The 27,786-nt window shown below is 48.5% G+C and overlaps 1 long non-coding RNA gene across 1 annotated transcript; it reads left to right on the top strand.

Annotated features, from left to right (window-relative positions):
* Positions 1-221: 221 nt before the first annotated feature.
* On the top strand, positions 222-27,567 carry LOC144806356 (uncharacterized). Its single transcript, XR_013605776.1, has 4 exons — positions 222-360; positions 10,656-10,706; positions 17,804-17,873; positions 26,721-27,567. It is a non-coding gene; the product is annotated as an uncharacterized LOC144806356 (long non-coding RNA).
* The last annotated feature ends 219 nt before the right edge of the window (positions 27,568-27,786 follow it).

Below are 27,786 nucleotides of genomic sequence, written 5' to 3'. Positions count from 1 at the left end.
CGCTCACGCCCAGCCACAGGCGCGCGAACAAAACATGGCGTCTCACGGCTGCGCGCGCGCAGCACCGCGCGTCACTGCTACGCATGTGCGGAGCGAAGATACTACTTTCTATCGCCGAGTTAGGGCCTTGCTAGGAGTGCAGCCTGTGAACTGCCCTGGACAGAGGCCGCGCAGCCTCACTGCGCCTGCGCAGAGGAGAGACACTCCCCGCTCACAGCGCCTGCGCAGAGGAGAGACACTTTCCCCACAGAGGAGCCGAACCGAGGGGCTCCTTGGTGGAGTTACCCCGCGCTCATGGTTCAGTCCTGGCCTCCGGCTCAGCAGGAGGAGGCCCGACCCCAGCAGGGAGCACAGGACCAGGTGAGGTCAGGAGATACAAATACTGCCTGGTGCTGGAGGGTCTCGAGCCTGCTGTCCGGGGTTCATCTTGTTGTTGTTGTTGCAACGATCGATGATTATTTTGTCTCAACAATGCTCATTGGCCCTCACTGCTGGAGTTGGGTCGCTCTTTTGAAGGCCTCAGCAAACGGTGACATTTTTTTCACCTGAAAAGTCTGTGTGATGAGAAGATCGACTTGAATCCCGTTTGTGTCTTTCCCCAGAGTGAAGGGGGGGGGCAGCCCCGCCAATCGAAAGTGAAAGAACACACTCCCAGCCAGCACCGACTGCGCCTCATTGTACCTGGGAGAGTGAAGGGGGGCCGCCCCGCCAATCGAAAGTGAAAGAACACACTCCCAGCCAGTACCGACCGCGCCTCATTGTACCTGGGAGAGTGAAGGGGGGCCGCCCCGTCAATCGAAAGTGAAAGAACGCACTCCCAGTCAGCACCGACTGCGCCTCATTGCACCTGGGCTGGGCCTGCACAGCATCATCTGATGAGGCTAAAACTCCCCAAATATGACTCAACCTCACTAGGGCCTCAGTGACCAGGCAGCGGTCAGCCAATGCCCATCAGGTAAACAAGCATTGGCATCGCCAGTAGGTCTCGCCTCTGGGACCTTATACGTGTTTAGATATCCAGCACAATACCCTTGGTGCAACAACGTCAACTGTTGCAAGACTAAACACGTATAAGGTCCCAAAGGCGCGACCTATTGGCTATGCCAATGCTTGTTTTTATTGGTTCCTGTTTGAGCCTTTTAGAGATGCATGCTTCTGTTTCGTCCTCGTGTCTAACTACTCCCGCATTTTGTTGATCTAGATCACGGTTACTCACAAACATTTTCCTGGGGGCCGCAACGTTTGGTCTATGGTGTGACCGAAGACCGCACTAATGCCAGCGGGGTGTAAAGTAGGGGGAGGGAAACAAAGCATGTATATCTAGTGGCTGCCTTTAAGAATGAAGGTGTTCCTAAACTTAAAGGCCTAGTTACTTCCTTTTCCTAACTGCAATTAACCTTTAAATAAGTGTTTGCTGTATATATACGTTTCTTTTTCATGTTAGTTCTGAGTCTTGTAAACGGCAGCCCAGAACTACTGCTGCCCAGGGGTCCGCATGTAAAGACCTGGAGGGCTTTATGCGGCCCCCGGTCCGTACTTTGAGTATCACTGATCTAGATCCTCCCGGCGACCACCCCAGCTACATGTGTATTTCCATGTTCTTCAAAAAGGGGTCGCAGTTGAGCCGGGGCCGCTGTATCTCCTTTGCTCTTGGTGGTCCCATGGGAGTAAAAGCTGCTCATTCTGCTAATCCTTCCCTAACTTTCCAGAAGTGTCAGAGCAGACAGGCTCGTCAAGTCTTCAAGGAAGTGTGAGTGTGACGAGGCTGGTGTATTTATTCACCACTTAACTAATCAGTCTCTTGTCCCTCCGTCCTCACGTAAGCCACAATTTGTGACACATTTGCTATTTTAAGGATTGTAATAACATCACTTTTGTATATTTAAGTCCATACAGATACTGAAAACAGCAAACCGCAAGTACAAACATGAAAAGTATAGGGGGCACGAGCCCTAAACAAAGCAAAAAATAGGTTTTAGAGGGGCAGGGTTTGCAAATTAGCATAGGCAGTGTGCAGTAATGTCACAGAGAGGGACATAGCAAATCTATTATGCCTCTCTGTAATGGTAATGAACCGCGATTCACGTAATATAAGCACACAAATGAGCAGCGTATACGCTCATGTACATGAATAAAGAAAGCTTAAATGTATTTTGGTACAACAATGTGGGTAGTTTTAATGAAACGTGGGGGAACATGTTAACATTAACTTTTATTGGGCAGAGCAAGTTTCCAGTGGGAGAAAGCCAAAATATTGTAATACATGATACAGAATGAATATAGTCCTCTCTGAATATGACTTGCATATCTATGTACTTTTTTTACTGCATTGCACAGATATTCTATGCAGTAGTCTATTATTATTTCCCTTTTGCATGATAGCTGTGCATTACAGTTAGCTTATAGATGCCACTTCTTCAGCTATTCGCTAATGGTGAGCATTTTTATTTTGGTGCCCGTAAATATTCTCTATCTCAGTGCGATCCTGATAGTTGGCAGCCCACTAGCGATTCATTTGATGTTTACTAAAAACCAGGCAGTTGGGGTATACCTGCTACTTGCTACCAAATGGGTGTTTGGACACACAACAAACTGGAACAAGCATTTGCAATGCAATTGGTCTCACATTTACGCAAGTTTGAGCTATTGGCATTGTAAATGACAATGCCTTTTATTTATGTTTTGGGTTTCAAAACATAAATAAAATGCTTTGTCATTTACAATCCCAATAGCTTAAACTCGTGTAAATGTGCTACCTGTTGCATTGCAAATGCTTGTTATCTTCAGTCTCATGGTCTTTTTAGTAACATTAGAAAACTTAAATTTGAAGCTTTTGTGTGGGCCCTTATGGCCCAGGGCGCTGTACACACAACCATAAATTTCTAATTCGTTGTCAACAAAGTTTGAATTTGAATGATTCTGCCCAGGTTTAACCAAAAGCTATCTGTTACTGAAACATTTTGCATAGTGTATTTTCCTGTCAACAAATAAACATGTGTGTGGCATAAATGCCTCAGTGGCCGCTTTCTTCCTTGAAGTACTATTGTCCTTATAGTAAAGTCCCCAATTTAATTAATTCAAATGGCATTAGATTTATGGAATTCCCCCTTCCCATCCCACAACAGAAGCAATCCTATGGATTACCCAGATACCTGTGTGTGTGGTTTGATTGCCACGGTTGTCCTTGAGGACTCCGGTTCTGGTGTGCATTACTAGGTCAATGGTGAAGATGGACATATACTGTTTGGAGAAGTTATGTCCAGTGGTCCTTTTGGCAGCGGCTATAAACCACTTGCGACTCTTTGTCCCATGCTCCACTGGCATCCCACGGATTTTTCATGGAAGATTAAATCTGCCCCTGTAAGTGTATCCCGCCCCTGGGAAGCCCGTGGGATCTATTCAAAGCCAATGGCCTGTTACATTAAACCATGCGAGCTACCGGGGCAGAACCCACAGATGGCCGCCGCGGTGCGTGCATCTGCGGCGCGGCGGCCGTGCTCTCAGGGCTTCTACGCGCTTGGTTTCTTGGCCAGGTGTAATATTACTGTAGCACCAAGGCCGCAGGCCACGGCTCTCATTCAGTCCATTTTTATTTGTAAATTTATTGTTTGGGTGAGGGGTTAAGTTTCTCTTAATTTCCAACAGGAAGAGGACTTTTCTGCAGATGGGCCACTGAAAAATCTGTTAACGTTATTCATTGCATAGGAAATTAAGGCGGTGGATGCGGTGGTGGTGGACATGGTGGTGGTGGTGGACGTGGTGGTGGTGGACATGGTGGTGGTGGTAGACTTAGTGGTGGTGGACGTGGTGGTGGTGGATATGCTGGTGGTGGGGGTGGTGGTGGACATTGTGGTGGACATGGTGGTGGTAGACGTGGTGGTGGTGGACGTGGTGGTGATTGACGAGGTGGTGATGGACGCGGTGGTGTTGGACACAGTGGTGGTGGGTGCGCTGGTGGACGTGGTGGTGGTGGACATGGTGGTGGTAGATGTGGCGGTGGACGTGATGGTGGACGTGGTGGTGGACATGGTGGTGGACGTGGATGTGGTGGACGTGGTGGTGGTAGACTTGGTGGTGGCCTCGTGGTGAACGTGGTGGTGGTGGTGGACGTGGTGGTGATGGAGGTGGTGGTGGAGGTGGTGGTTGTGGACGTGGTGGTGGTGGTGGTGGATGTTATGGTGGTGGATGTTATGGTGGTGGACATGGTGGTGGAGGTAGTGGTGGACGTGGTGGTGGACATGGTGTTGTTAGTGGTTGTGGTGGACGTGGTGGTGGTGGACATGGTGGTGGACATTGTGGTGGATGTGGTGGTGGATGTGGTGGACATGGTGGTGGTGGTGGCAGATGTGGTGGTGGTGGACGTGGTGGTGGTGGACGCGGTGTTGGTGGACGTAGTGGTGGTGGACGTAGTGATGGTGGACGTGGTGGTGGTGGTGGACATGGTGGTGGTGGACGTGGTAGTGGTGGACGTGGTGGTGGTGGACGTGATGGTGGTGGACGTGGTGGTGGTGGATGTGGTAGTAGTGGAGGTGGTGGTGGTGGATGTGGTAGTGATGGACGTGCTGGTGGTAGTGGAGGTGGTGGTGGTGGATGTGGTGGTGGTGGTAGTGGTGGTGGACGTGGTGGTGGTGGGTGTGGTGCTGGTGGACTTGGTGGTGGTGAAAGTGGGTGTCGTGGTGGTGGTGGTGGACATGGTGGTGGTGAACGTGGTGGTGGTGTACGAGGTGGTGGTGGACATGGTGGTGGTGGATGTGGTGGTGGTGATGGACGTGGTGGTGGTGGACATGGTGGTGGTGGACGAGGTGGTGGATGTGGTGTTGGTGGATGTGATGGTGGTGGACGTGGTGATGGTGGTGGACATGGTGGTGGTGGACATGGTGGTGGTGGACGTGGTGGTGGTGGTAGATGTGGTGGACGTGGTGGACATGGTGGTGGTGGACGTGGTAGTGGTGGAGGTGGACGTGGTGGTGGAGGTGGATGTGGTAGTGGTGGTGCACGTGGTGGTGGTGGACATAGTGGTGGTGGTGGATGTGGTGGTGGTGGTGGATGTGGTGATGGACGTGGTGGTTGGTGTGGTGGTGGTGGACGTGGACATGGAGGGTTTGGACATGGTGATGATGGACGTGGTGGTGATGGATGTGGTGGTGGTGGATGTGGTGATGGTGGTGGTGGATGTGGTGGTGATAGGTGTGGTGATGGTGGATGTGGTGGTGGAGGTGGGTGTGGTGGTGGACGTGGTGGTGGACGTAGTGGTGGTGGACATGACTGTGGTGGACGTGGTGGTGGTGGAGGTGGTGGTGGATGTGGTGGTGGTGGTTGTGGACATGGTAGTGGTGGATGTGGTGGTGGAGGACATGGATGTGGTGGTGGTGGACGTGGTGGTGGTGGTAGATGTGGTGTATGTGGTAGACATGGTGGTGGTGGACGTGATGGTGGTGATGGTGGACGTGGTGGTGGTGGAGGTGGATGTGGTGGTGGTGGACGTGGTGGTGGTGGTGGTGGACGTAGTAGTGGTGGATGTGGTGGTGACGTGGTGGTGGTGGGTTTGGTGGTGGTGGACGTGGACATGGTGGTTTTGGACATGGTGGTGATGGACGTGGTGGTGATGGATGTGGAGGTGGTGGACATGGTAGTGGTGGATGTGGTGGTAGTGGTGCTGGACGTGGTGGTGGTGGTTATGGTGATGGTGGACGTGGTGGTGATGGAGGTTGGTGTGGTGGCGGACGTGGTGGTGGTGGACATGGTGGTGGACGTAGTGGTGGATGTGGTGGTGGTTGGGGTGGTGGATGTGGTGATGTTGGTGGTGGACATGGTAGTGGTGGAGGTGGTGGTGGAGGACATGGATGTGGTGGTGATGGATGTGATGGATGTGGTGGTGGACATGGTGGTGGTGGGTGTGGTGATGGTGGATGTGGTGGTGGTGGAAGTTGTTGTGGTGGTGGACGTGGTGGTGGTGGTGGACATGTTGGTGGACATTATGGTGGTGGACATAGTGGTGGTGGACGTGGTGGTGGTGGATGTGGTGGTGGTGGTGGACATGGTGGTGGTGGATTTGGTGGTGGACATGGTAGTGGTGGATGTGGTGGTTGAGGACATGGATGTAGTGGTGGTGGCCGTGGTGGTGGTGGTAGTTGTGGTGGACGTGGTGGACATGGTGGTGGTGGACGTAGTTGTGGTGGATGTGGTGGTGGTGGACGTGGTAGAGGTGTATGTGGTGGTGGTGGACATGGTGGTGGTGGACATGGTGGTGGACGTAGTGGTGGTGGATGTGGTGGTGGTGGATGTGGTAGTGGACGTGGTGGTGGTGGGTGTGGTGGTGGACGTGGACATGGTGGTTTTGGACATGGTGGTGATGGACGTGGTGGTGATGGATGTGGTGGTGGTGGACATGGTGGTGGTGGATGTGGTGATGGTGGTGGTGGTGGTGGTAGTGGTGGTGGACGTGGTGGTGGTGGGTGTGGTGATGGCGGACGTGGTGCTGGTGGAGGTGGGTGTGGTGGTGGACTTGGTGGTGGTGGACATGGTGGTGGACGTAGTGGTGGTGGACATGATGGTGGTGGACGTAGTGGTGGTGGACGTGGTGGTGGTGATGTGGTGGTTGTGGTGGACATGGTGGTGGTGGATGTGGTGGTATTGGTGGTGGACATGGTAGTGGTGGTGTTGGAGGACATGGATGTGGTGGTGGTGGATGTGGTGGTGTTGGACGTGGTGTTGGTGGACGTGGTGATGGTGGTGGACATGGTGGTGGTGGACGTGTTGGACATGGTGGTGGTGGACGTGGTGGTGGTGGTAGTGGTGGTGGGTGTGGTGGTGGTGGACATGGTGGTGGTGGAGGTGAAGGGTGGTGGTTGTGCTGGTGGACGTGTTATGTTATGTTATCTTATGTTATTTGAATCTTGTATAGCGCACGGCTACTCATAGAGTGTCCCGGCGCTTTATTGTAACTGAAATCACAACATAACAGGCAAAAACAGAACAGAAAAGATAAACAGAAGACCTAGCTAAAAAGAGAAACTGCTACCTACAGGGTAAAGAGCCAAGTTTTGAGGCCCTTCCTAAACGCGGTGGTGGTAGACATGGTGGGGGTGGACGTGGTGATGGATGTGGTGGTGATGGACATGGTGGTGGTTGTGGACGTGGTGGTTGTGATGGAGGTGGTGGATGTGGTGGTGATGGACGCAGTATTGTCCACTTAAGCGCAGTTTGGCGAAAATTACAGAAAATCTGTGAGGGAACACAGACATTGACATTTTACTCTAGGGCAATCCCCACACACGCACGTAAGCACGCACACATACACCATTCTCTGTTCTTGATCACAGAGCTGTCTTTGGGACTTTTCAAATGAAAGTGGTATTCATCGTGTACGGCCTGCTGTGTTTTTCTGAGTGATTACACCCCTGTGCGTGTGGATTACCCATAACTTAGAATACTCATGAGCGACAGGAGTAAACAGCTGCGGAATAACTGCCCCCTGCTGACTCATGGCATGCAATCCTACTCGGAGCCTCGTATACCACACATATAATAATACAGAACAGAACACCCTTTCGAGTGGATGACAGTGTAGGCCACATAACTTTCAAGCCAGTAACCCCCCCATGCATGCACTCATTCTGCACACACTTTCCTTAAAGCGACTTCCTAGCTGGTAACCCCCATGCATGCCTTCACCCTGCACACACTTTTGTCGCAATAACTTCCTAGCCAGTGACCCCCCATGCACGCGCTTGCCTTGCACACACTTTCCTTGCGGTGACTTCCTAGCTGGTATTCACCATGCACTCACTCACCCTGCACGCACTCTCCCTGCAGTGGCTAGTGGCTACCTAGCTGGTGACCCCCTTTGCACACACTTTTCTTGCAGTGACTTCCTAATCGGCTGTGGTGACTTCCTAGCTGGTGACCCCCATACACGAACTCCCCCTACACACACTTTGTTGTAGTGACTTTCTGCAAGAAGCCTCTCTATGCACAATCTCACTGACACACTCCCTCTGATATAACGTCTGCACAATGGTTCCCGGTGCACACATTTCTCTGAAGACACGCGCCTTGCACGCACTTTCCATGAGGGGTGTCACAGCGATATATGTACGGCCAGCGCATTTTCAGGGCATCAGTGACGTATCACGCACTGCTGGCAGACAGTTGTTCTCAGACACTACCTGCACTCACAGTACCCTCACAATCACGCTGCACACACCTTTAACGAATAGCCCTTCATCGCTGCACACAACCCTCCAGCAGACAGTCATTACACACACTGGTTCACCCTCTCCTTGCTTCCTCACCACCTGCACGGATGCAACATTCACACGGTGATTCCATACACTCACTATCACCCGTGCACGCATCCACTCTCCCCACAGTGACTTCTTGCAGTGTGCGCCCTATTCACACCTCCACACGTGTGCACACACAGTCCCAGTAGACAGGGACTTCCCCCCCATACAAACTCACTCCTTTCAAGATCTCACTGTGACGGCTCACTACCAGACGCGCACCTCCGATCACTCCCTGAGTTACACCTTCAACAAGTGACGCGCTGCCCGGCCTCCCTCCGTGGGGCATCCAATCTCACACCAGAGGAGCGCCCGTTTACACACTTATCACACTCTCCCCCCTTGCAGGGCATCCCTTACCCCCTGCAGCCCCCGTCCCCGAACCCTGTGTTACCCTTCTAACTCCCGAATTACTGCTTGTCTACTACAGTGCCCTTTCGCTCCCTCTTCAGCCCATCTGTTACCCCCACCAGGCCCTCTCTCGCTCAAGCAGTGCAGCTTTCATATCACCTGGAGTTCTTTCTCACCTCTAGCAGAGCCCCTCTCACCCTTAGTAGCGCCACTCTCATCCCCAGCAGCACCCCTCACAGCGTCCTCTCACCACCCCACAGCGCCTCTCACATCCTCGCAGCGCCTCTCACATCCTCGCAGCGCCCATCACACCCTCGCAGCGCCTCTCACATCCTCGCAGCACCTCTCACATCCTCGCAGCGCCCATCACACCCTCGCAGCGGCCATCACACCCTCGCAGCGCCCATCACACCCTCGCAGCACCCATCACACCCTCGCAGCACCCATTACACCCTTGCAGCGCCGCTCTCACACCAGCTACAGTTCTCTCACCTCTCGCAGCCCCGTCTCACCCTTAGCAGCCCCCCTCAAGCTTTGAAGCCATCGCTGTTGCATATTTATCTTATGCAACTAACAACCATTGACAAAGCCAATAGTCCTGGCTTGTAGTGGATGTAATGTTACTTGTTGTATATGGATGCAATGGCGAAGCAGCAAAATACCAGTGGGGCGACACACTATGCCGAGCATGGATTTTCAATTTGGGTTTTTAAGCCACGCCCTTCATTACATCGACCACGTCCCTCTGGGAGCCATCACAAGGTTTTTCATTCCACTTAAAGCCCTTTCTCCGGTATAGTGACTTCCTGCTGAACTGGGAGAACAAGTTCACTCAGACTTGGCAGTCCGCTCCAGAGAGACTAATCCATGCCTGGCTCACTGGTTAGAGGAGGCAGACCCTGATGCAGAGGTCAGACCCGGGACCAGGGTTCAATTCCCGACGCGGCAGGGTCTTGAGCCCAAATATCCACGGACTCGATAATTCTCGCCTCGGTGCCTACTCGAATCATGGGTTCACACTCTGCAGCTCTGGGCAATAGCTTGCTTAATCTCCACTACGCCCCCCCCGCGGCGGGATGCCTGGTCTTCACCTTGGGGATGCCCAGTAGGGGTAACCTCGCAGGGAAAGCCAGGACGGGTTCCCAAAGCAAGCGCTAAGAGACCTGTCGGTGATTTGGCGCTATATAAATCGAAATTAACATAACATAACATTGGCACCTTGTGATTCTTACAGCGTTACAGTTCATATCTCATTCCCCTTATTGGATTTTGTCATTTTAATGTCATTTTATTCAATACATTTTACTTTTTTTTTTCTATTTTGGTTTGGGTTTTTTAATGTTTTGCATTTTGACTTTTACTTTTTTGGTTTCTGCATAAATATTTGACATATTACCTTAAGTTAAGCCTGCCTGTTCTGTGCTTAGGTACCAGGGGGTTGATCCTAGGTTAATTGAATGGCTTTGAAAGTTCATTCTGACAACGGTTGTGATTGTTCCTCATCTACCGTAGATAATAATTCAGTTTATTACAGAAACTATCGGACATTATCTGTAAAACAGGCAGGTGATAACCTACCAGGCTTGAAGCACCCTGTGGACAAACTGGAATATGGGAATAGTATTGTGTGGCAATAGATCCTCTAAAAAAATTCAGCTTGGAGATGAACCAAGAATCACGGTTGAATGTCACAACTTTTTAAAACAAGGTAGTCAGGAAAGTGTGGCGAATATATTGCAGCTCTTTGCATTTTGACAGCCCCAAGCAAATTTGAGAACAGAGTGGATGTATGTAGCAGAGACGAGTCTGTTCAACCAATGTGAGTGGTGAGAGCCGCTTTACTGGTCTGCCTGAAGTTATGATGCTGCTGACAGTGGCCTGTCTGCTAATAGCGATGGCGTGACTGGTGGATCTATGAAGCCAAATAAGAGAAAGTTATCTTCCGACACCACAGTCTTCGTAACTGAGACCAGTAATACTGAAGACTCTGAGACTCACAGCAGTAATTTCTCATTTCAGAGCGTTATTGCTGCAGATAGAGTGAAGCCCAGAAGTAAGCACATTACTAAGGTACCAACAAAGTTTAATATTGTGCATTTGTAGTAACAGTTTCTCTTTTGCAGCTTTTGGAAATGCATTTTCTAGTTTTGTCGCATTTTGGTTATTTTTATTGTAGGCTGTTATCTTCGGTTTAAAGGGAAAGATGTTGTAGTGTGTGACTGTGGCGTGGGATCAAGAAGAGACCTAAGACCAGTTCGGGGTAGGTAAGGTTTTATTTTGGAAAACGTCTTTTTATGGCGGGTTGTGAAGGTGTCCCTCTGAAAAGCTCTGGGGTCCGTGATGGCGCCTGGTTATGGTCTTGTTTCCAGATGGTTAAGAAGCAGACTTCAGGAGATGTTCCGTTCTTCCTAACTCCTCGTTGGACTCCGCCAGGGAAAAGAAACAGGTACAGATCGTCAGGATATGTACTCTATCTGGACTCTCCCACAGGGAACCGGGCAAGTGCAGGGGACACCCGTGCTAAGGTGCTAAACACTTTATTAAACGGGCGAGGGTGCAGAGGCGTGATTACTGGTGAGGAGGGGTATATTTACTTGGTGAAGACAAAGAAAGGTTGGGCAGATATTCTGGCACACATGCGGCTACGGTTTAGAAGAACCCCGTCTTCCTACCCAGCCCGCCAAATGCTGCCATACCTGTTGTAGCCACACTCCTCCCTCGGGAGTGTGGCATGGCGATTCACGGATCCGGTGGCCTCCTGGCTTACTCCTGTCGTCCTCGGGTTCGCCTCCAAAAGCTCCGTTCTCTGCTCCTCCGGGCCGCTCTCCCACTCTTGATCCTTGGTCGGTGACGTCACACGCCAGGACATCTTCTTCCACGTTTTTACCCACTAGGAATCCTGCATCGTCATCAGGGGGTGGAGCTGCGTACTCGTGTGTCTTCCAGTTAAAGGGGCCGTCATCCAATTCGTCGGCTAGATCCCAGGAACAGGCTTCTCCCAAGTTTCGTTCACTCACCTGATGGTGACTTGCTTCATTATTGGGCTATACTCCTCACCAGGCTGGCGCTACAATGCCTGGCGGGCAGCACCAGAAGGCACTTTGTCGGAGATCTTTTATTAAGTATGCCGGATGAGCATAGTAGGACAGAGGATGTTGTGTCATAAGATGTGAGATTGGTGAAAGCCTATATCGACCAGTTGGCGCAATATAGTTAATGTGATCATCCTGATCCATGTTGAGATTAAAAACAGTGGCAGAGAAATTGAGGAACTAATGGCCCCTATCACTGTGTGAAAGTGTCGATCACCTGTGGACCTGCTGGTAAGCTGGGGTCTATACTTCAGGTCAACTTTTTTCATTCCTTGTGTAGTCATGGAGCAACCTGTTGGCATTTCATCAGGACCAAATATGGGAAAATGGGTAAATGTGACCTAATCTTCACCACAGCGTGAGGAGCTCTGTAACTCAAAGCCCTGCACCGTGCGTAGGTGATAAGGTGCCTAGTACCATCTTACTACCACAGTTGAGCACTGTCTAACAGGATGCACTAGATACGGTAACCCTCTTAAACTTCAGGACATACTGACTTATCCAATAACGAGGACGGACGCCGCATCAGAGGGCAACTGGTTTGAAAAGCACATGCCTCCTAGGGTGCCTGCGTTCAGTTAGAGATAATGTCTGTAGGACTGAACCTCCAAAACAGTATACTGTGAGTTGATTTATATGAAGAATGTGTATACTGGACTGTCATTTTCCTCAGCGTCTCTTGTGCTAAGTAAAATAAAACACAACACACCGGGAGGCCAACACATCTATCATACATTTAATGCAAAAATAGCAAAAGGCTAAGCAAACTAACAAGTGACAATTGTCTTTGCAATGGACGAGAGCATCCACCCTAAAGCAAGTTGGAGTATATAATGCTAATGCTACACAATGTATTTTTTTACACTTTTCTCCTAATACAAGTCAATGAAACATGAACACGTGATAGAAACAGTTACTGAAACAACACTAATGAGTAGGAGGCAGGATCTTCTCTCGAGAGGAATGTGAGGAGTCCATAAGGTGCAGATCAAAGATACACAGACAAGCTGCAGAATTCACTGTTTCTGGAAATAACACTTCTGTTTGTCAATATTCAATTTACTACAAGATGCAGGAAAGTGTGCAGATGGACATCACTAAATGAAATGGTTCTGGGCCCTAATAGAATCATGTAACTTTGTAGGCATATTAAGCCGAACAGTCACATCAAATTAATAGAAGAATATTGTAATTTGGTAATGTAATATATCAATGCACGTTGTGACAGTGATGTGTATGATGTGTAAACAATTATCGGCATTAAAGAAACCAGTATATCCAGTTATGCTTTCTCAATTCCTTCTTCCTAGAGGCCACCACTGCTGCTATCCAGCTGTATTCAGCAGTGCCTCCTGTGACCTGGAATCCTGCATTTAATCAATACCGAAGGTCGTCAATGCTTCTAGCCAGCTCTGGTCACTGGTGCCACTCGCACCCCCACCACCCTTGGGCCTGTTATTCTTTTAGCCAGCTCCAGTCAGTAGTGGCCCCTTGGGCCTGTATGTAAGCCTACTAGCCAGCTCCTGTTAGTACTGGCCCCTAGGACCTGTTATCATTCTAGCCAACTTGAGTCATTAGTAGCACCTTTGGACTAGAGATCATACTAACCAGCTTCAGTCAGTAGTGACTCCCTGGGACCTATTATCCTGCTAAGTAACTCCAGTCAGTAGTGACCCCTGTACCTTACTACCGACACCGAAAACGTTTCATTTTTTTAAAAATGCATCCCGTTTTCCTTTAAGAAAAACGGGCTGCATTTAAAAAAAAGAAAGGAAAAAAAAAAGCTGCTTCATTAAAAAGCAGTCCCAGACATAGTGGTCTGCTGAGCCCAGCAGGCCACCATCCCTGGTAGGGCTGGCATTCCCAATGGGCTCGCAGATTGTGGGATGCTCTTTAATATTAATGAGCCTCGCTATTTGCGACCCCGACCTAGTGTTGGTCGACAACTGAAACCATCGCTCGCTGCAGTTGTGGAACCCTCAAAACTTAGCAAAAGGGCAGCCTTTCATAGACCCGATTCCACAGTAACCAGTTGGGGTGCCCATCTTCAACATTACAAAGTCCAGGGGCTGCGGTCGGACAAACACAAACGTCTCCACATCAACTACCTGGAACTTCTAGCAGTGTTCATAGCACTCAGCTTTTCTCACCCAACTTGTAGGCAAGACTCTTAGTTTGCACGGACAACATGACAGCAATGTACTACCTACAGAAATAGGGAGGGACTCACTCTTTCCAGCTGTCGGTCCTTGCACAAAGCATTTGGGATTGGGGGATTCGCCAGAAAATCTATCTCCTAGCAGAACACCTCCCAGGAGTAGACCATCAGATTCCAGACCTGCTCAGCAGACACAGGCAGCAAGTCCACGAGTGGAAACTTCCTCCCCAAGTTCTTCTTCCCTATGTTCAAAACAGAGGTTTTCCACAGATAGATCTGTTTGCCACAGTGCACAACGCAAAATGCCCAAACTCTGCATCCAGGTTCCCACACCCAGCATCCGAAGGCAATGCCTATGGACGATTTAGTCAGGGATATTTGCTTACGCTTTTCCGCCTCTCCTGCTAATTCCATTACTAGTTCGGACGCTCAGACAAACGTCCCTCACACTGATCCTAATAGCCCCCACATGTTCTCGTCAACCTTGGTACTCTCATCCTTAGCACTCTCAGTGGTTCCACATCAAAAGCTACATCTCACACCTTGTCTCCTCACTCAGAGCCATGGAGAAAGTAGACATCCAATTCCCAGAGAACTCAACCTAGCGATTTGGCTCCTGAAGTCATAGAGTTTGGTTATTTACAACCACAACCAGACTGTATGAATATACTCAAGGAAGCTAGAAAGCCTACTACTAGAGCATGTTATGCAGCAAATGGAAACGTTTTATTTCCTATTGTAACAACAACAATATCAATCATCTTGATGCGTTTGTGCAGAACATCATTTGTTAACTGTTGTATTTACAGCAATGGGGATTAACTTACACATCCATTCGTTTACACCTGGGAGTCGTAGCTGCATACTTGCAAAATAGACAACACCTATCTCTCTCAGAGTACCAGTACCAGTGATTAAAGCCTTCATGGAAGGATTAAAAAGGGTTACTCTCCCGCTGACTGTGCCCAGCCGTATTGCCCTGGCGAAAGCGGTTGTTTTGCCTCGGTTACTGTACTATTATGCAAACCTGCCGGTATATGTGCCGGTCCGCACCTTTCGCGAGCTAGAGACTATACACAGGCGACTGATTTGGAACAAACGTCGTCCCAGGGTAGCTTTAAAAACCCTATATGTCGCGACAGATAGTGGTGGGCTGTCGGTTCCAAATCATGAGTTGTATTTCCTGGCTGCACAGCTGCAATGGGTAGCCTACTGGCTGAGTGGACGTAACTTGTGTGATACGGCCACGATGACGACTATCCTGACGGTCCCGCAGGTGCATGCGTTGTTTCATCCTCTGGCTAAGCCGCCTGTTCAGACCCAACTCCACCTTGAGGTGGCGAGAAGGTGCTTCTTGAGAAGCCTGAAACTCACTGCTGCGGTGAAACCATACGCGCCTAACCTACCATTGCTGGGCACGCCTTGGGGATCCGGGATGCTTGCGGCGCCTCTGCTGGACAGCTGGGGAGCGGCAGATTTAGAGAGCTTGGGCGACCTGTTCGAGGAGGGTGCGTTGCTCCCTTTCGAGACACTGACAGTCAGCACTGGACTGCCGGCAGGACAGTTCCTGACATATGCGAAGCTGCTACACACACTGACGAACGCCTGGGGACCGCTGACGGAGGAACCACCAATACACCTGCTCATACAATACTTACATGTGATGGGACATGGCTCTCACCTTGTACATTGGTTAGCCCAAGCGTTGCACACGCACACTCAATTCTCCCCTCAGCGACTACGTGACAAATGGGTGGCTGATAGAGGCCGGGACTGGACAGACAGGGAGTGGACGGGGGTGCTGGCTGGAGCTCTATATGTCCCACGCAATGCACGCTTCAAGATTATTCAGTACTATGTGATCCATCGAGCGTACCTGTCCCCGGACAAAATTAATCGCTACTTTGGGCTCACTACGACAGGATGCCCTAAATGCGGACTAGTGGATGCACAGTTCCTACATGTCCTCTGGTCCTGCAATCTGCTACAGCCATATTGGACCGCAGTGTCGACTGTCTTGGCGGGGGCGACGGGAGGTACCTTACCACACACATGGGAAGCCTGCCTGTTGGGGCTATTTAAAAGGACGAAGCAGACAAAAGTTTAAGCGAGATTTTGGGATCTGGGCTTGATAACGGCGAAACGTCTCATTACCAGTCGTTGGAAACATGGTCTGCCCCCCCAAACGGTGCAGTGGCGTCGCTCACTGGATGCTTGGGCGAGAGCTGAGAGTGTGGCACTGCACCGGGAGGAGACGGCGGGTCTCCGGATGTACCCTATTGCGCTGGAGTGGGATGGTGTCCTGGTGGCCTACCACCGAGAGTGTCTGCGGAATGGTATTGAGTGAGTGTTTACGCCATATTCACCTGTGACACGCCCAATGTTCCTCTTGCTTCCAGCCTTCCCCCCCCTCCTCTTTCTCCCCCCTCCCTGCCCCCCCCCTCTCCGCGGCGCTTCCCTCACACCCCGCTGCACAGGTGGAAACTCCTACGAATGTTACAGTACTGTTGTTCTGACACTCTTGAATTACACTCCTCTCCGCACCTCCAGCTCCACACACACACCCATGACCGCTAACAGACACCACCTGGTTTATGGTTTCCTATATATCTGGAATTGTTTTGTATAGTTAATAGTTTTCTAATGCAATTTTGAAATGTGTAATATGTTGCCAATGTGAATGCTAGCTCTGTTTCTCCGGTCATGGTATACTTTGAGCGCTATACGAAATGAGTCTAAGGTATGCAGACACAAAGCAGCAGTTCTTTTACGCCGCTACTGGGCACTGCCATTACTGAACGTAAATGTAACACAACAGCTATTGCACTCCCACTTTGATATGTGGTCTACCTGTACACCGATATAGTTTGCTCCTTACCGCCACACTTCTGTGTGAGGGGGATGGTCCACATATTCTGGGACTTCATGACTTAAGTAACAGCGCCTCTTACTTGCTATGCTTGCATATGTGTACTGTTGTATAATGACAAAATATAATAAACATATTCAAACAAAAAAATGGAAGGATTAAAAAGGGTTATACCGCCAAGTATTCCTCCTGCTCCAGAGTGGAACTTAAACATAGTCCTTACAAGGCTAATGGGCCCGCCTTTTGAACCAATGCACAAATGTCCGTTCATGGAAAGTTGCTTTCCTCATAACGATAAAGTCACTAAGGAGAGTCGAGGAACTTCAGGCATTACCTATACAAGAGCCTTTCTTTCAACTTCACAAAGATTGAGTGGTTCTACGTACCAATCCTAAATTTCTCCTTAAAGTAGTTTCTGCTTAGAGGTAATTCTTGTGCGATATCAAATTAAAATAACATATCATTAGCATTTTTATTATTAATTGAACCATCTTAATTCTTGTATAGAATTTATGTGCTGCAATGATAATAGAGCAAAAGACACACAATTGATGGACGGAATGCAGAACAAATCAAAACATTCACCCCCAGTCAAGAGATCTGGGTTAAATCCATCATTATTTTGCTCACCATGCCACCCCAGTTTAGGCCTGGTCATATGCAAATCAGTCTAGACCCTGTGCCACATGGAAACAGTCCAGCCCAAACTGCAATGATAATAGAAGCAGATAAAAGTAATAAGCAAAATAAGCACATTGAACAGAATAAATAGTTCCACCATCTTTCTAAAACAATGTACATATGCAAGCATATAAAAACTGTATATAGTGTTTTTCTACCATGCTTTCCCGTGTGTGTGTGTCTGTGTGTGTCTGTTGGTCTCTGTGTGTCTGTCTCCCATTCCCTGTAGGGAAAGTATGTAGCTCCCCGTTGTAGAAGAGTCGGTCAAGACGGAGCACACTGCATTGAATAATTTCTTGGTATGCATATTAGTATTACAGGAAATCACAGTGATTGATTGTCTCTTTTTTATTCTTTTTTTCCACAGGGTCTTCCACTTCAGTCCCTTAGGTGAGCCTCGGCCGCCGTCGTCTCTCGGACAGAAGGAAAAGACTCAGGTAAGTGTTTTTGCTTTATAGTTTAGTCAAGGGAGGATGTGAGGGATAAATTATAGCTATGCATAAATGTGAAGGGGGGGGTAGAGGTTGGATCCCTTTCACCCCTCAGCCTCCCCTCCCGTCCCTCTCTGACTCAGACCCCTTTCCAAAAGCCCCATAGACACCAACACACCTGGATGAGCCAAATCTCTCCGTGGCCGTGGCGAGTTGACGCGTCCTTCAGTGAAGTCTGGTCTTCTGTTTCGGCTTTCCCACCTCCGCCAGGCTCGGGTGTTCTGCTCGCCGACAAGCTGTGACCTCCCCTGGGCTCCGGTACTCTCTCTCGTAAGGCTGTTAGTCCTTCTCTGTCTTTCCGGTCTTCCCCCGCTGGTTTCTCCGCCTCGCGTTCCCATGCCATGTGTAGCTGGACCAACTACTGACCAACCTGACGCGCTCTCCACCCCGCCTTCTTCAAGCGTTTATTCTCTGATGTCCCTCCTCAGCTCCGGCTTAAGGGGCCACCTGCCAATTCCCCCCTCTCCACTTCTTGATGACAGCAAAGCTGACAGCTGGTAAAAGGGGACTGTGAATATAGGAGGGGAGAAATATATGAAGGGATGGCAATGCACTCCTTATCCTCTATCCCATCGTCTACCACAGGGGCTACCTGACACACCCCACCCCCAGACGTTTCCCGTTCGGGGAAATAGGGGATGCGTGAAAGAAAGTCAGCAACTTGGTATGCAGAGTATAAAAGATGACAATGCTAAAACCAGTGTCATCATGGAATAAAAGAAGACACACCTAAAAATAGCTTATCCTAAAAACCCACCTCCCAAAAACAAGATACCAAACAAAAGGAGAATCTTAGGAGCTTCAGGGGATGTCCCTAGTGTCTGATTACTGGTGTTTGTTTAGGTTTACAGGAGTCCAGATGTTACACAGCAAACCTTGTCTATGCATGCCGTGTATTTTTCATTCATTATTGTAGTATTTATGTAATCCACTCATCGCGTTCCAGAAGGTAGATGTGTGTGGCTAGAGTTGTTTATATAGCTCCAGACTAGATCTGGTCTGTGTCTCTTGCTCCACAGCTTGTTCCCTTAAAAGTGCATCAATGTCTCCTTCCCTTGGAAGCAAATCCACCTGTATTGCAGTTTAAGCATATTTATTCTCATAGAATCACTTTCAAAATCCACTGTTCCTCAATTAAATTCAAATTCAGTCTGCCCAATTCATTTTGGGGGTTCTCCCTTCATCAGAGGGTGCACGTGAGGAATCTATGTTGTATGTTGTGTGCGGAAAATAGTGACATAAGAATTAACTTGTAATGCAATCTAATCCTACATATACATAAATTAATAGTTTTCTACATGTCCTGGTAGAGCCGAACCGCATGTCTCCGTTTGTTTTATACCAGGGTCTCCACCTTTTCAATAGTGAGAGCTACTTCTGATCGAGGAGAATCATCCTGATCTACTGCCTTTATCACGTGGCTTGGCTAAGGGTAGATGAATGCTAGGGTCTTCATCTTTTCGATAGTGATAGCTACTTCTGATCGAGGAGAATCATCCTGATCGACTGCCTTTATCACATGGCTTTGCTAAGGGTAGATGAATGCCAAGCAACTTAATTGCGCCCCTAGAACGCCCAGTCCTGCTGCAGTGAGCACATAGCATTTGTAGCACTGGGTTAGGAAAGGTTTACCTGTAGGGCCCCTACGCCTTTGTAGCACTGTTAGGTTTACCTGCGGGACCCCAAGCATTTATAGAACTGGTAGGAACGGAGTATCTGTGGGGTTCCCAGGAACCCGTTTTGTTCATTTTATTCTTATTAACGAATCCCATCTGAGAGGTGAGTGTTTCACTGAGGGTTGTGGGCTCTTTGTCATGCAATACATGGGATGGCATTGTTCTCTCTGAGTGCGTGTGAAGACAGAAGACTTCTATTATCTGGTGAGTTGCCCTCCTGTTCATTGGCTCCTGTCCAGATCCTGGCCCTGCTTTAACAGTTCAAGACTAATGTTCAGTAGTGGCAGTCACAGTATAAGGACTGTGAGCAAGACCTGCTGTAGAGTTTTCGATGTCCTAGGAAATATGTCTCAATGTAGGAAAGGGCCTGTTTTGGACATGGTTAGCCTTCACTTTTTACCTGGAAAAAAATGATAATATAGTATTTACTGGAAGTGCACAGGGTCCCTGCCAACCAGGTCCCCATAGACCGATCTCCTTCCCTTAAGTGCACCTGTTGTTTCCACGATTGTCACCCCATTAGCTCACTTATAAGTCCCTTGTAAAAGATACCTCTGGTACCAAGGGCCTTGTTGTTTAAGAGGGTCTCTAAAGGCTGCAGCACACATTATGCCACCCTAATGGACCCCTCACCAAGCACATACATACATACATACTGCCACTGCAGCCTGCGTGTCTTGGTGCAGACAAAACTGAAGAGTCGACATGGCACACATCCCTGTATGCGATGCCCCTAGGGCCTGTCTGAGATATAGGTAAGACACCCCTCTAGCAGGCCTTATATTACAGGCTGCTTTAGGGATATCTCCTGTGAGGGCGCAGCTGCATGAGCAGCTATGCCCCAGCAATATCCTTGTTGATTCCGGGATATTGCAAGTGACCAGGGAAGCTCTATAGTAAGTGCATTGGCTGCACCTTTGTCGTTACGAGTTCCACAGCTCCATGAAGGTTTCACTGAAATATGGGATATTTTCTACCAAAGATCTCAGCATAATAAACCTGTGCCGATTGCAGTGTCCAATTTATTAAAAATTGCACACAGAGTGCCCCTTAGAGGGGTCCCCTAAAATCTACCAATCCTTAGTGTGGTCATCGACTGTCCTAAGCCAGCCTGCTACCACCAGAGTGTGTTCTGTCCTCATGGGGAGAGTGCATGTGCACTTTGAGATTGATAACAATGCCTTTCCTGGGTGGAGGTGCTCACTCCTCCCCCTAGTCAGGCAAAGCCATCTGTGGCCGGGATTTTCAAAGGCCTTGCTGCCTTTGTAATGTAATGTAAGTATACTTGTAAAGCGCACTGTTACCTCGTTACGTGGCGTCCTGGCGCTGTATACCGCTGGGGAACCCGTCCTGGCTTTCCCTGTGAGAGGGCACCCCAAGGTGAAGCCAGGCATCCCCGGCGTTGCTGGGGCCGTTGTGGAGATTAAGCAAGCTATTGCCCAGAGTTGCAGAGTGGGACCCATGGTTAGCGTAGGCACCTAAGCGAGAATTATCGAGTCCGCGGACATTGACCCAAGACCCTGCCGCGTCGGAAATTGAACCCTGGTCCCGGGCCGACCTCTGCTTCAGGGTCTGCCGCTCCTAACCAGTGAGCCACACTTCTCCACTTTGTAATGCGACCCCAGCCTCTCCTGTTAGGGGGAGCAAGCGATCTTCCTGTCCTCAACCCCTTTTAGGCGCAAGGACAGGTGGGAAACCTTAGATAGAACAGGAGGTGCAACCCCCGCCCCCTCTTTCAACTCCACCCCTCAGGAGCTGGAGGCGAGGTGAAGTACACTTTGTAGTGCCCACCATCTTGAAGATGATGGGACTTATCCAATCAGGGCTAGGACTGTGTCCCCTTCCCACAGGAGGTGGGCATGATAGAGGGTATAGACACCCCAGGAAAGGGGCCAATTAGCCTCTACCTGTCACTCCCTTGTAACACCCTTAAATCAAGATTTTAGGTGGCATCCCCAGACCCTGAATTTCAGTTCTTGGCGACCTAAGAAGAGCCAGGCACTGCGGCCTTCTCTGCTGGTGAGGATCTGTGGAGAACTATTGACTTGCAGCCCAGCGACCTCCAGAACCTTGGGAGGACTACCTGCCTTCAATAAAGGGCAATCTAGTTTTATGTAGTGGGATTTGGCCAGGGAGTGTCAGGACAAACCAAGCTATGTTACTCACTCTATATTTGCAGACTTTGTGTTTTTGGTCTGATCACTCTCACTAATGTGCCCCGTATTTTCGGTGTCAACACTATCGATTGAGCACTAGTTCAATAAAAAGAGTTTTACAAAGTACCTGTGTCTTGGGAAGATAAGCAGTGTGCTGGTCATTTATTCAATTGAGTCTGTTGTTGAATTCTGAGTTCAAGCTGCCCTTTAATGTAAACAGGGTAATTGATTTGGCAGTATTAGTATCTGCAGTTAAATTAGACAAAAATGAGTTCTAAATGCCACCTCCCTGGCATCCTGAATGGCCTCCACCCAATCGCCATCGCAAAGCTTGCCTAGATCCCTCTCCCACACAGCTCTCTGCGTCCCCAAGGGATCCAGAGAATTGCAGATCAACTTCCTATACATGGTTGAGATTGCTTTTTCGGTCCGGGATTAGTTAGCAGCAGGTCCTCCAGTAGGGATGCATCAGGCAACTGCCCCCCTTCCCGGATGTGACTTTGCAGAGCGTGGCCACCTGCAAATGTCAGAACTGTGTTTAGTCGCCTAATTTATACTTTTGTTGTAGGATCGTGAAGGACACAAGTGCCTGTCCCCTCCACACATCGACGGGCCGTTCTAAGCTAATCAATCCCCATTTTATGAAGCCCTGCAATCCTCCCACTGCACTTAAGAGATCACCATCTTACACTAGATTAATTTCAGTCAGCTTACCTTCCCAGCCTAAATACTTGGTAGCCTCTTTCCACACCCTTACCAATGTTTGGGTATGAGTAGGTAGGGTGCACTCATACTTTCTTCGATACAGCACCGGGGAGGGGTAACCTCTCTTGCCCATGGCCAATCTATCTACCCGGTAAGCAGGATCCTCACAGTCCGCAAAAACCCAGTTGTTGACTGCCACCAGCTGCGTGGCCCAGTAATACTTGTGAATACTCCTGACCGCCAGTCCACCTTAATAAACTCCCCTCTGCACCTTACTTAGCGTGACGTGCCGCCATCCCACAACAGAAGCTGAAGTTCTCAGACTACCTTTTGAAAAAAAATGTCTGGTGGGATCTTAAAGGGCATTTTTTGCACAATGTACAGGAGACCCTGGAGCGTCATCACTTCAAATAGGGCCACCTGGCCCAGTAAGGAGATCGTCCGCAAGTGTGGGGCATCCCAGCGAAGACGGTCTAATTTCGGAAGTATGTTCCTGCCTGTGCTCTCTTGTAATGAACACAACCAAATATTTAAAGCCATGTAGTGCCACCCTAACTGTGCACCTAGACTACAGCCGCAGGGTCCCTGCCACCAGCAGGAATATTAAGGACTTCTTCCAGTTGATATTATATCCTGATCAACTGGAATACCCCATATGAGAGGTCGTGGTGAACCCAAACAAGTGTGAAGAGCATAGGAGACAAGGAACATCCCTGTCGGACGGCAAAGACTCGGTAGACTGTATTATTGACACGCATGCGCGCTAGAGTGGCCACATACAAGAGCGTAAGAGCAGCGCCACTGGTTCAGCAAAGGAATCCCCTATTGCATATGGTACTCCATTAAGGTGTCGGAGATTTAAGCGCGTTCCTTGGTGTGGTATAAATCCCAGTTGATCAGGCTGACCACTGTTGCAATTACTGTCCGCAGGCAGATCGCCAGGGCGTTCGCAAGGACCTTAATCACAATATTAAGCGGGGAGATAAGTCTATAAGACCCACACTCAGTTGCCGGTTCGTCCTTTTTTGGATGACCGCCACCTCAGACGTTCTTTGGTCCTCCGGGAGACACCCTTATTTTCATATACTCTGGAGGTACTCCCTGATTTTATCTATCATGCTTTTATATAATTCTAATGGGAGCTCATCAGGTCCAGTCGCTTGCCCTGTTTCCAAGGTTCCTATTGTCTAATTTATTTAGTCTACTGTCAGGTCTTGGTCTAGTGCGTCTCGGTCCTCATTCGTTAGCATTGGCAGGGTCAGGTCTTTCAGGAAGTCTCTCCCAGTATTTCCGTCCCCTTGTTGTCTGTGTCCTCAAGGATCCAGTTCCGTCCTTTGTCTTGTCTCTCTAACCATGTAAGCAACTCATTGGCTTTATCACCGACATCATAGAGACAATGCTGGGTAGCCAGCGCATTAGTGCCCGCTATTTTCCATTAGTGCTCTTAATGTGTGCTGCTTCAGTTGATGGTGTAATGGGAGAGAAACTGATTCCCCACTTGCCAAGCGAACCTCCAGGAAAGCACATTCCTTGTCCTGAGCCTCGCACTTCAATTTACGTTCCTTCGACATTCTCCCAATCAAGGCTTGTGTCTGGCCTCGAATCACTGCCTTAAATTCACCCTATAGCACGCAAACTGATTCAACAGGCCGCCCATTCTCCTTAAAATAGAATTCTGCTCTATCTCTCATACGAGCTTTGAACGTCTTGTCTTTTAAATATCACGGATCAACCCTTGGGGGTAGCATGAAGGCCACAACCGGACCATCGAGTTGCAACTCCACCAGCGAATGGTCTGAGATTGCCCCTGCTATGTGCGTAGCGGCTCTAAAATCATCTTTATGGACAGTTGGGTGAAAAGATAGTGCAGGCATGCCAGACTACCATGTGCTGCAGACAGGTGCATCCGGTTCTGATACCCTCTTCCCCTCTAGGGGCATTTAGAAGCATCATGACTATAGTATAGGTGCAGTTCTGTCACTCCAGTCATCCCAATGCCTGTATGCTCTGTCGTAAGTGTCTTACCCTTTCACAGGATGAGTCAGTCTTGTCTGGGTCTCTTTCCTGTTTCCCGACACTTGAATGGCACGCGCGAAGACTCGAGAGAGCAGTGACCGACCAGCATGCGTTTGTGGAGCGGTTTTGTCCTGGATGTAGTGCTGCGTTCAGTAGGGCACCCACTCTGTCTTTTCTTTGCAGTTGCCTGAAGATCAGCAGTCCCAAGGTAGCAGTCACACCTGGCCTGTCTGTAAGTGCAGCCCCCTCTGGAGACCCGACCATCAGCAATTGAGCCCACATTGTGGCCGGCTGGACCACAGGCGTGAGCTCAGACAGGGCTTTCGACACTGGAGTAGTTGTAGTCCCTCATGGGCCTCTGACACAGAGTAGTCAGAAATTCAGCTGCTAAAAGCCCAACACAGGCTCTCCAGGAAGTCAGTAGATTCAGTCTCTGTTGTGTTAGGAATTTGGCAAATGCAACCTTGAACGGGACGGTTGGCAGCACACAATCATCCTACTGGGTCTCAACAATCATATTGTCGTAGAGTTTTATTTTCTGCCTTGAACTGTTGGGAGAGTCTGGTCATCCCTCAGACTAGCTGGTCCTGCTGCATGGCTTTCTGGCCCGCCCTACAGATAACGAGGATGTGTCGGACCTTGCTTTTTCCAGGACAGTCTTGTCCTCCTGCTGGATAGTCAAACTCCCTCTCCTTTCTTACTAGACAGGCAGGCTTCTAGGCAGACTTCTAGGCTCTTCAGGACAGGTGCACAGCTTCTCCATTAATTAATTCAGCCGGCAGGTGATGTCCCTTCAACTTAGATAAATTGTCAGGCTGACACCATCCCTGGTGTCACAGCAGGCACCTGAGTACTTTGTAGAGCACATTATTCCTTGGTAACAGAGGACTTTGAACTGGGGTATAAAAGAGGGATAGATGGTTCCACTTGTATACACAACTGGCAGGCAGGAGATGCAGTTTACTCTGTCGCACTCTCACATTGCATTTATGCTACGCACACCAACACCCTAAACATGCTCTTGATGTTATTGCAAAGTCTGGGCACAGGCATAGAAATGGAGCATTACATGGGTTTTTCAGTAGAAAGCCACTCCACTGACCATGATGCAAAGAACTCATCAGGCTATTGATCCTTACAACAGGGTGCTTTCCACTACCGCTCTAGCTGTAAAACCCATGACAGTCCTCTGCCTTAAATGTGGGCACACTTGGTGTGACCCTCCAGGTCACAGGACCGGTCCAAGATCTCTCATAGTCCCTTGTTAGAAGTTGCACAGGTGGCAGAAAAATCTCATGTAATTGTTTTGTGGTAGATTTATCCCAGTAACATGCAGTTACAAGTTTGACGCCATGGACTGGGGAGTTGCCACGAGGAACAGATTCTTCTGCCTGTCAAACCACATGCCATTCACTATTACATAGTGTTTTTCTGCTTTTATTTACCACTTGTTTTAAGAAGGTGGTAGATATATGCATGTGGTTGGTTGGGGGAGATGGGTGAAGCAGGGGAGGGAAGAGGAAAGCACTTTCTAACAGAGGGAAGAATTATGTTTCCCCCAGTTAGTAAAAAAACAGCATAAGTCTTGGCTGCTTCTGCTGCACCCAGAGTCTTGTGGGTCTTTTCAGTCTAATTTTTCTGTCTGGAAAAAAATGGTGTCCTGTTTTTCTGCACCCGGTAAATCCAGGTGCAGAAAAGCCTAACAACTGATAATCAGGTGGAATAAAATGAACACATTAAAGTACTCCTTAATTTCATTGCCCTTGATTCATACTCTGGACCATAGTTGAGGGATCGGTCTAGGCATAGTCATCGCAGCACACAATAGATTTGCTTGCGGCAGAGGCCAGAGCTCAAAAGTCAGGATACCAGATACAAGTAGGTGGTAACTCAGGGCAGGGGGAAACGCCCATCCTAGAAATCTACATTACATTTTAATTAATAGTATTCTATTTTAAATATCTGTTTGGTGCCTGTCCATATGACTTTAAGTCCTGCTTTTGGGATTCTATGATACAAGTCCATAGGGTACATATATCCTTTCTGAGCTTAATAAAATGTTGAAAATTCTACAAATCCTCACTCCTACATCCAAGTACTCTCAGGCTACCATTCTAGACTCTGCTCTGTCTGAAAAACAGCTCAACACTTTCAAAATTCTGCAATTCTGCAATGATATGGCTTGTAAATTATTTTTGGGGATATTTATATCTATTAACTATTTAATTTTAATACTATAGGTGATTACGGACGAAGAAAGCAAGATTTAGCACCAGCCAATGGAATGTTCGTGCCATAGGAAGGATTATTTTGAAAAACTGAAGGACATCCAGCATTCTAAGTTTAAACAATTTCCAAAATCTCGGTGTTGCGAGAGCTGAGGAAAGTACTATACCTGTAAGTGAAGTCTCTAATTTTGCATTTCAATAACCCAGAGCAAAGTCATATCTGTCCACACAGCATCAGAAATAATGCCAGAAAGACCAATCACAACATCCTCATCTGAAATATTATCAGAAAGACAAATTGCCTCAGCATGACAGAATAACGTTCATCTAAAGCACACATGATCTAAAGCATCATGTAATTCCAGAGTGGAAGCACACACTGCATAAAAGAAAGATATAGCAAAAGGTTTCTTCTGCAAACCATCAAAGAAAAGACACTGAAAGAAGACTCCAAAGCTGACACGCGAACAACCAGAAGATTTGAAAATGACTTTTGTTCAACAACCGTTTTAACCAGTTACGCAAGTTTGAGACTATATGCCTCGGGATATAACACCTCCACCCACTCTACTCACTCTGACGAAAACCTTAATAATTCACCACTTTATTGTGTTAATGACCATCTCAGATTGTTTCCTTTTTATTGTGTACTGTTCTGTAATTCTATGTAAATCGCCTCAACATTATCTGTTGTGCATGAGTGATATGTAAAACTGTTAAATATAAAAATGGATTTAATGAGCACCGTTGTGCCATAGCTAATGTAAATAAATCCTCGTCTTCAGAACTACAATCCTTACCCTTACACCAAACATACAAAGGGTAAAAGGAACTTTGGTTCTGCGACTGGTGAGCCACAATAGTACTGTGCATGTTCTAATGTTCTCAGTTACTGCCATTACGCCAATGCAAAAAGGTACTTCTCAGTTTAATCATTAAATATTAGACTAACACCTTATCACTGCATTGCTAAGAACCTATACAAATAGATTTGAGAGAAACTTCAGTCACAAAATAAGTTGCTGCCGGAGAGGCTATAACCAAAAGACTGTTATCTGCTAGAAACATTTCGACAGGT

This window comes from Lissotriton helveticus (assembly GCF_964261635.1).
Source record: "Lissotriton helveticus chromosome 1_1 unlocalized genomic scaffold, aLisHel1.1 SUPER_1_unloc_66, whole genome shotgun sequence".
NCBI classification, from domain to species: domain Eukaryota; kingdom Metazoa; phylum Chordata; class Amphibia; order Caudata; family Salamandridae; genus Lissotriton; species Lissotriton helveticus.
The sequence above is the reverse complement of the archived record's forward strand: the minus strand, read 5'-3'. Positions and strand labels throughout refer to the sequence as shown.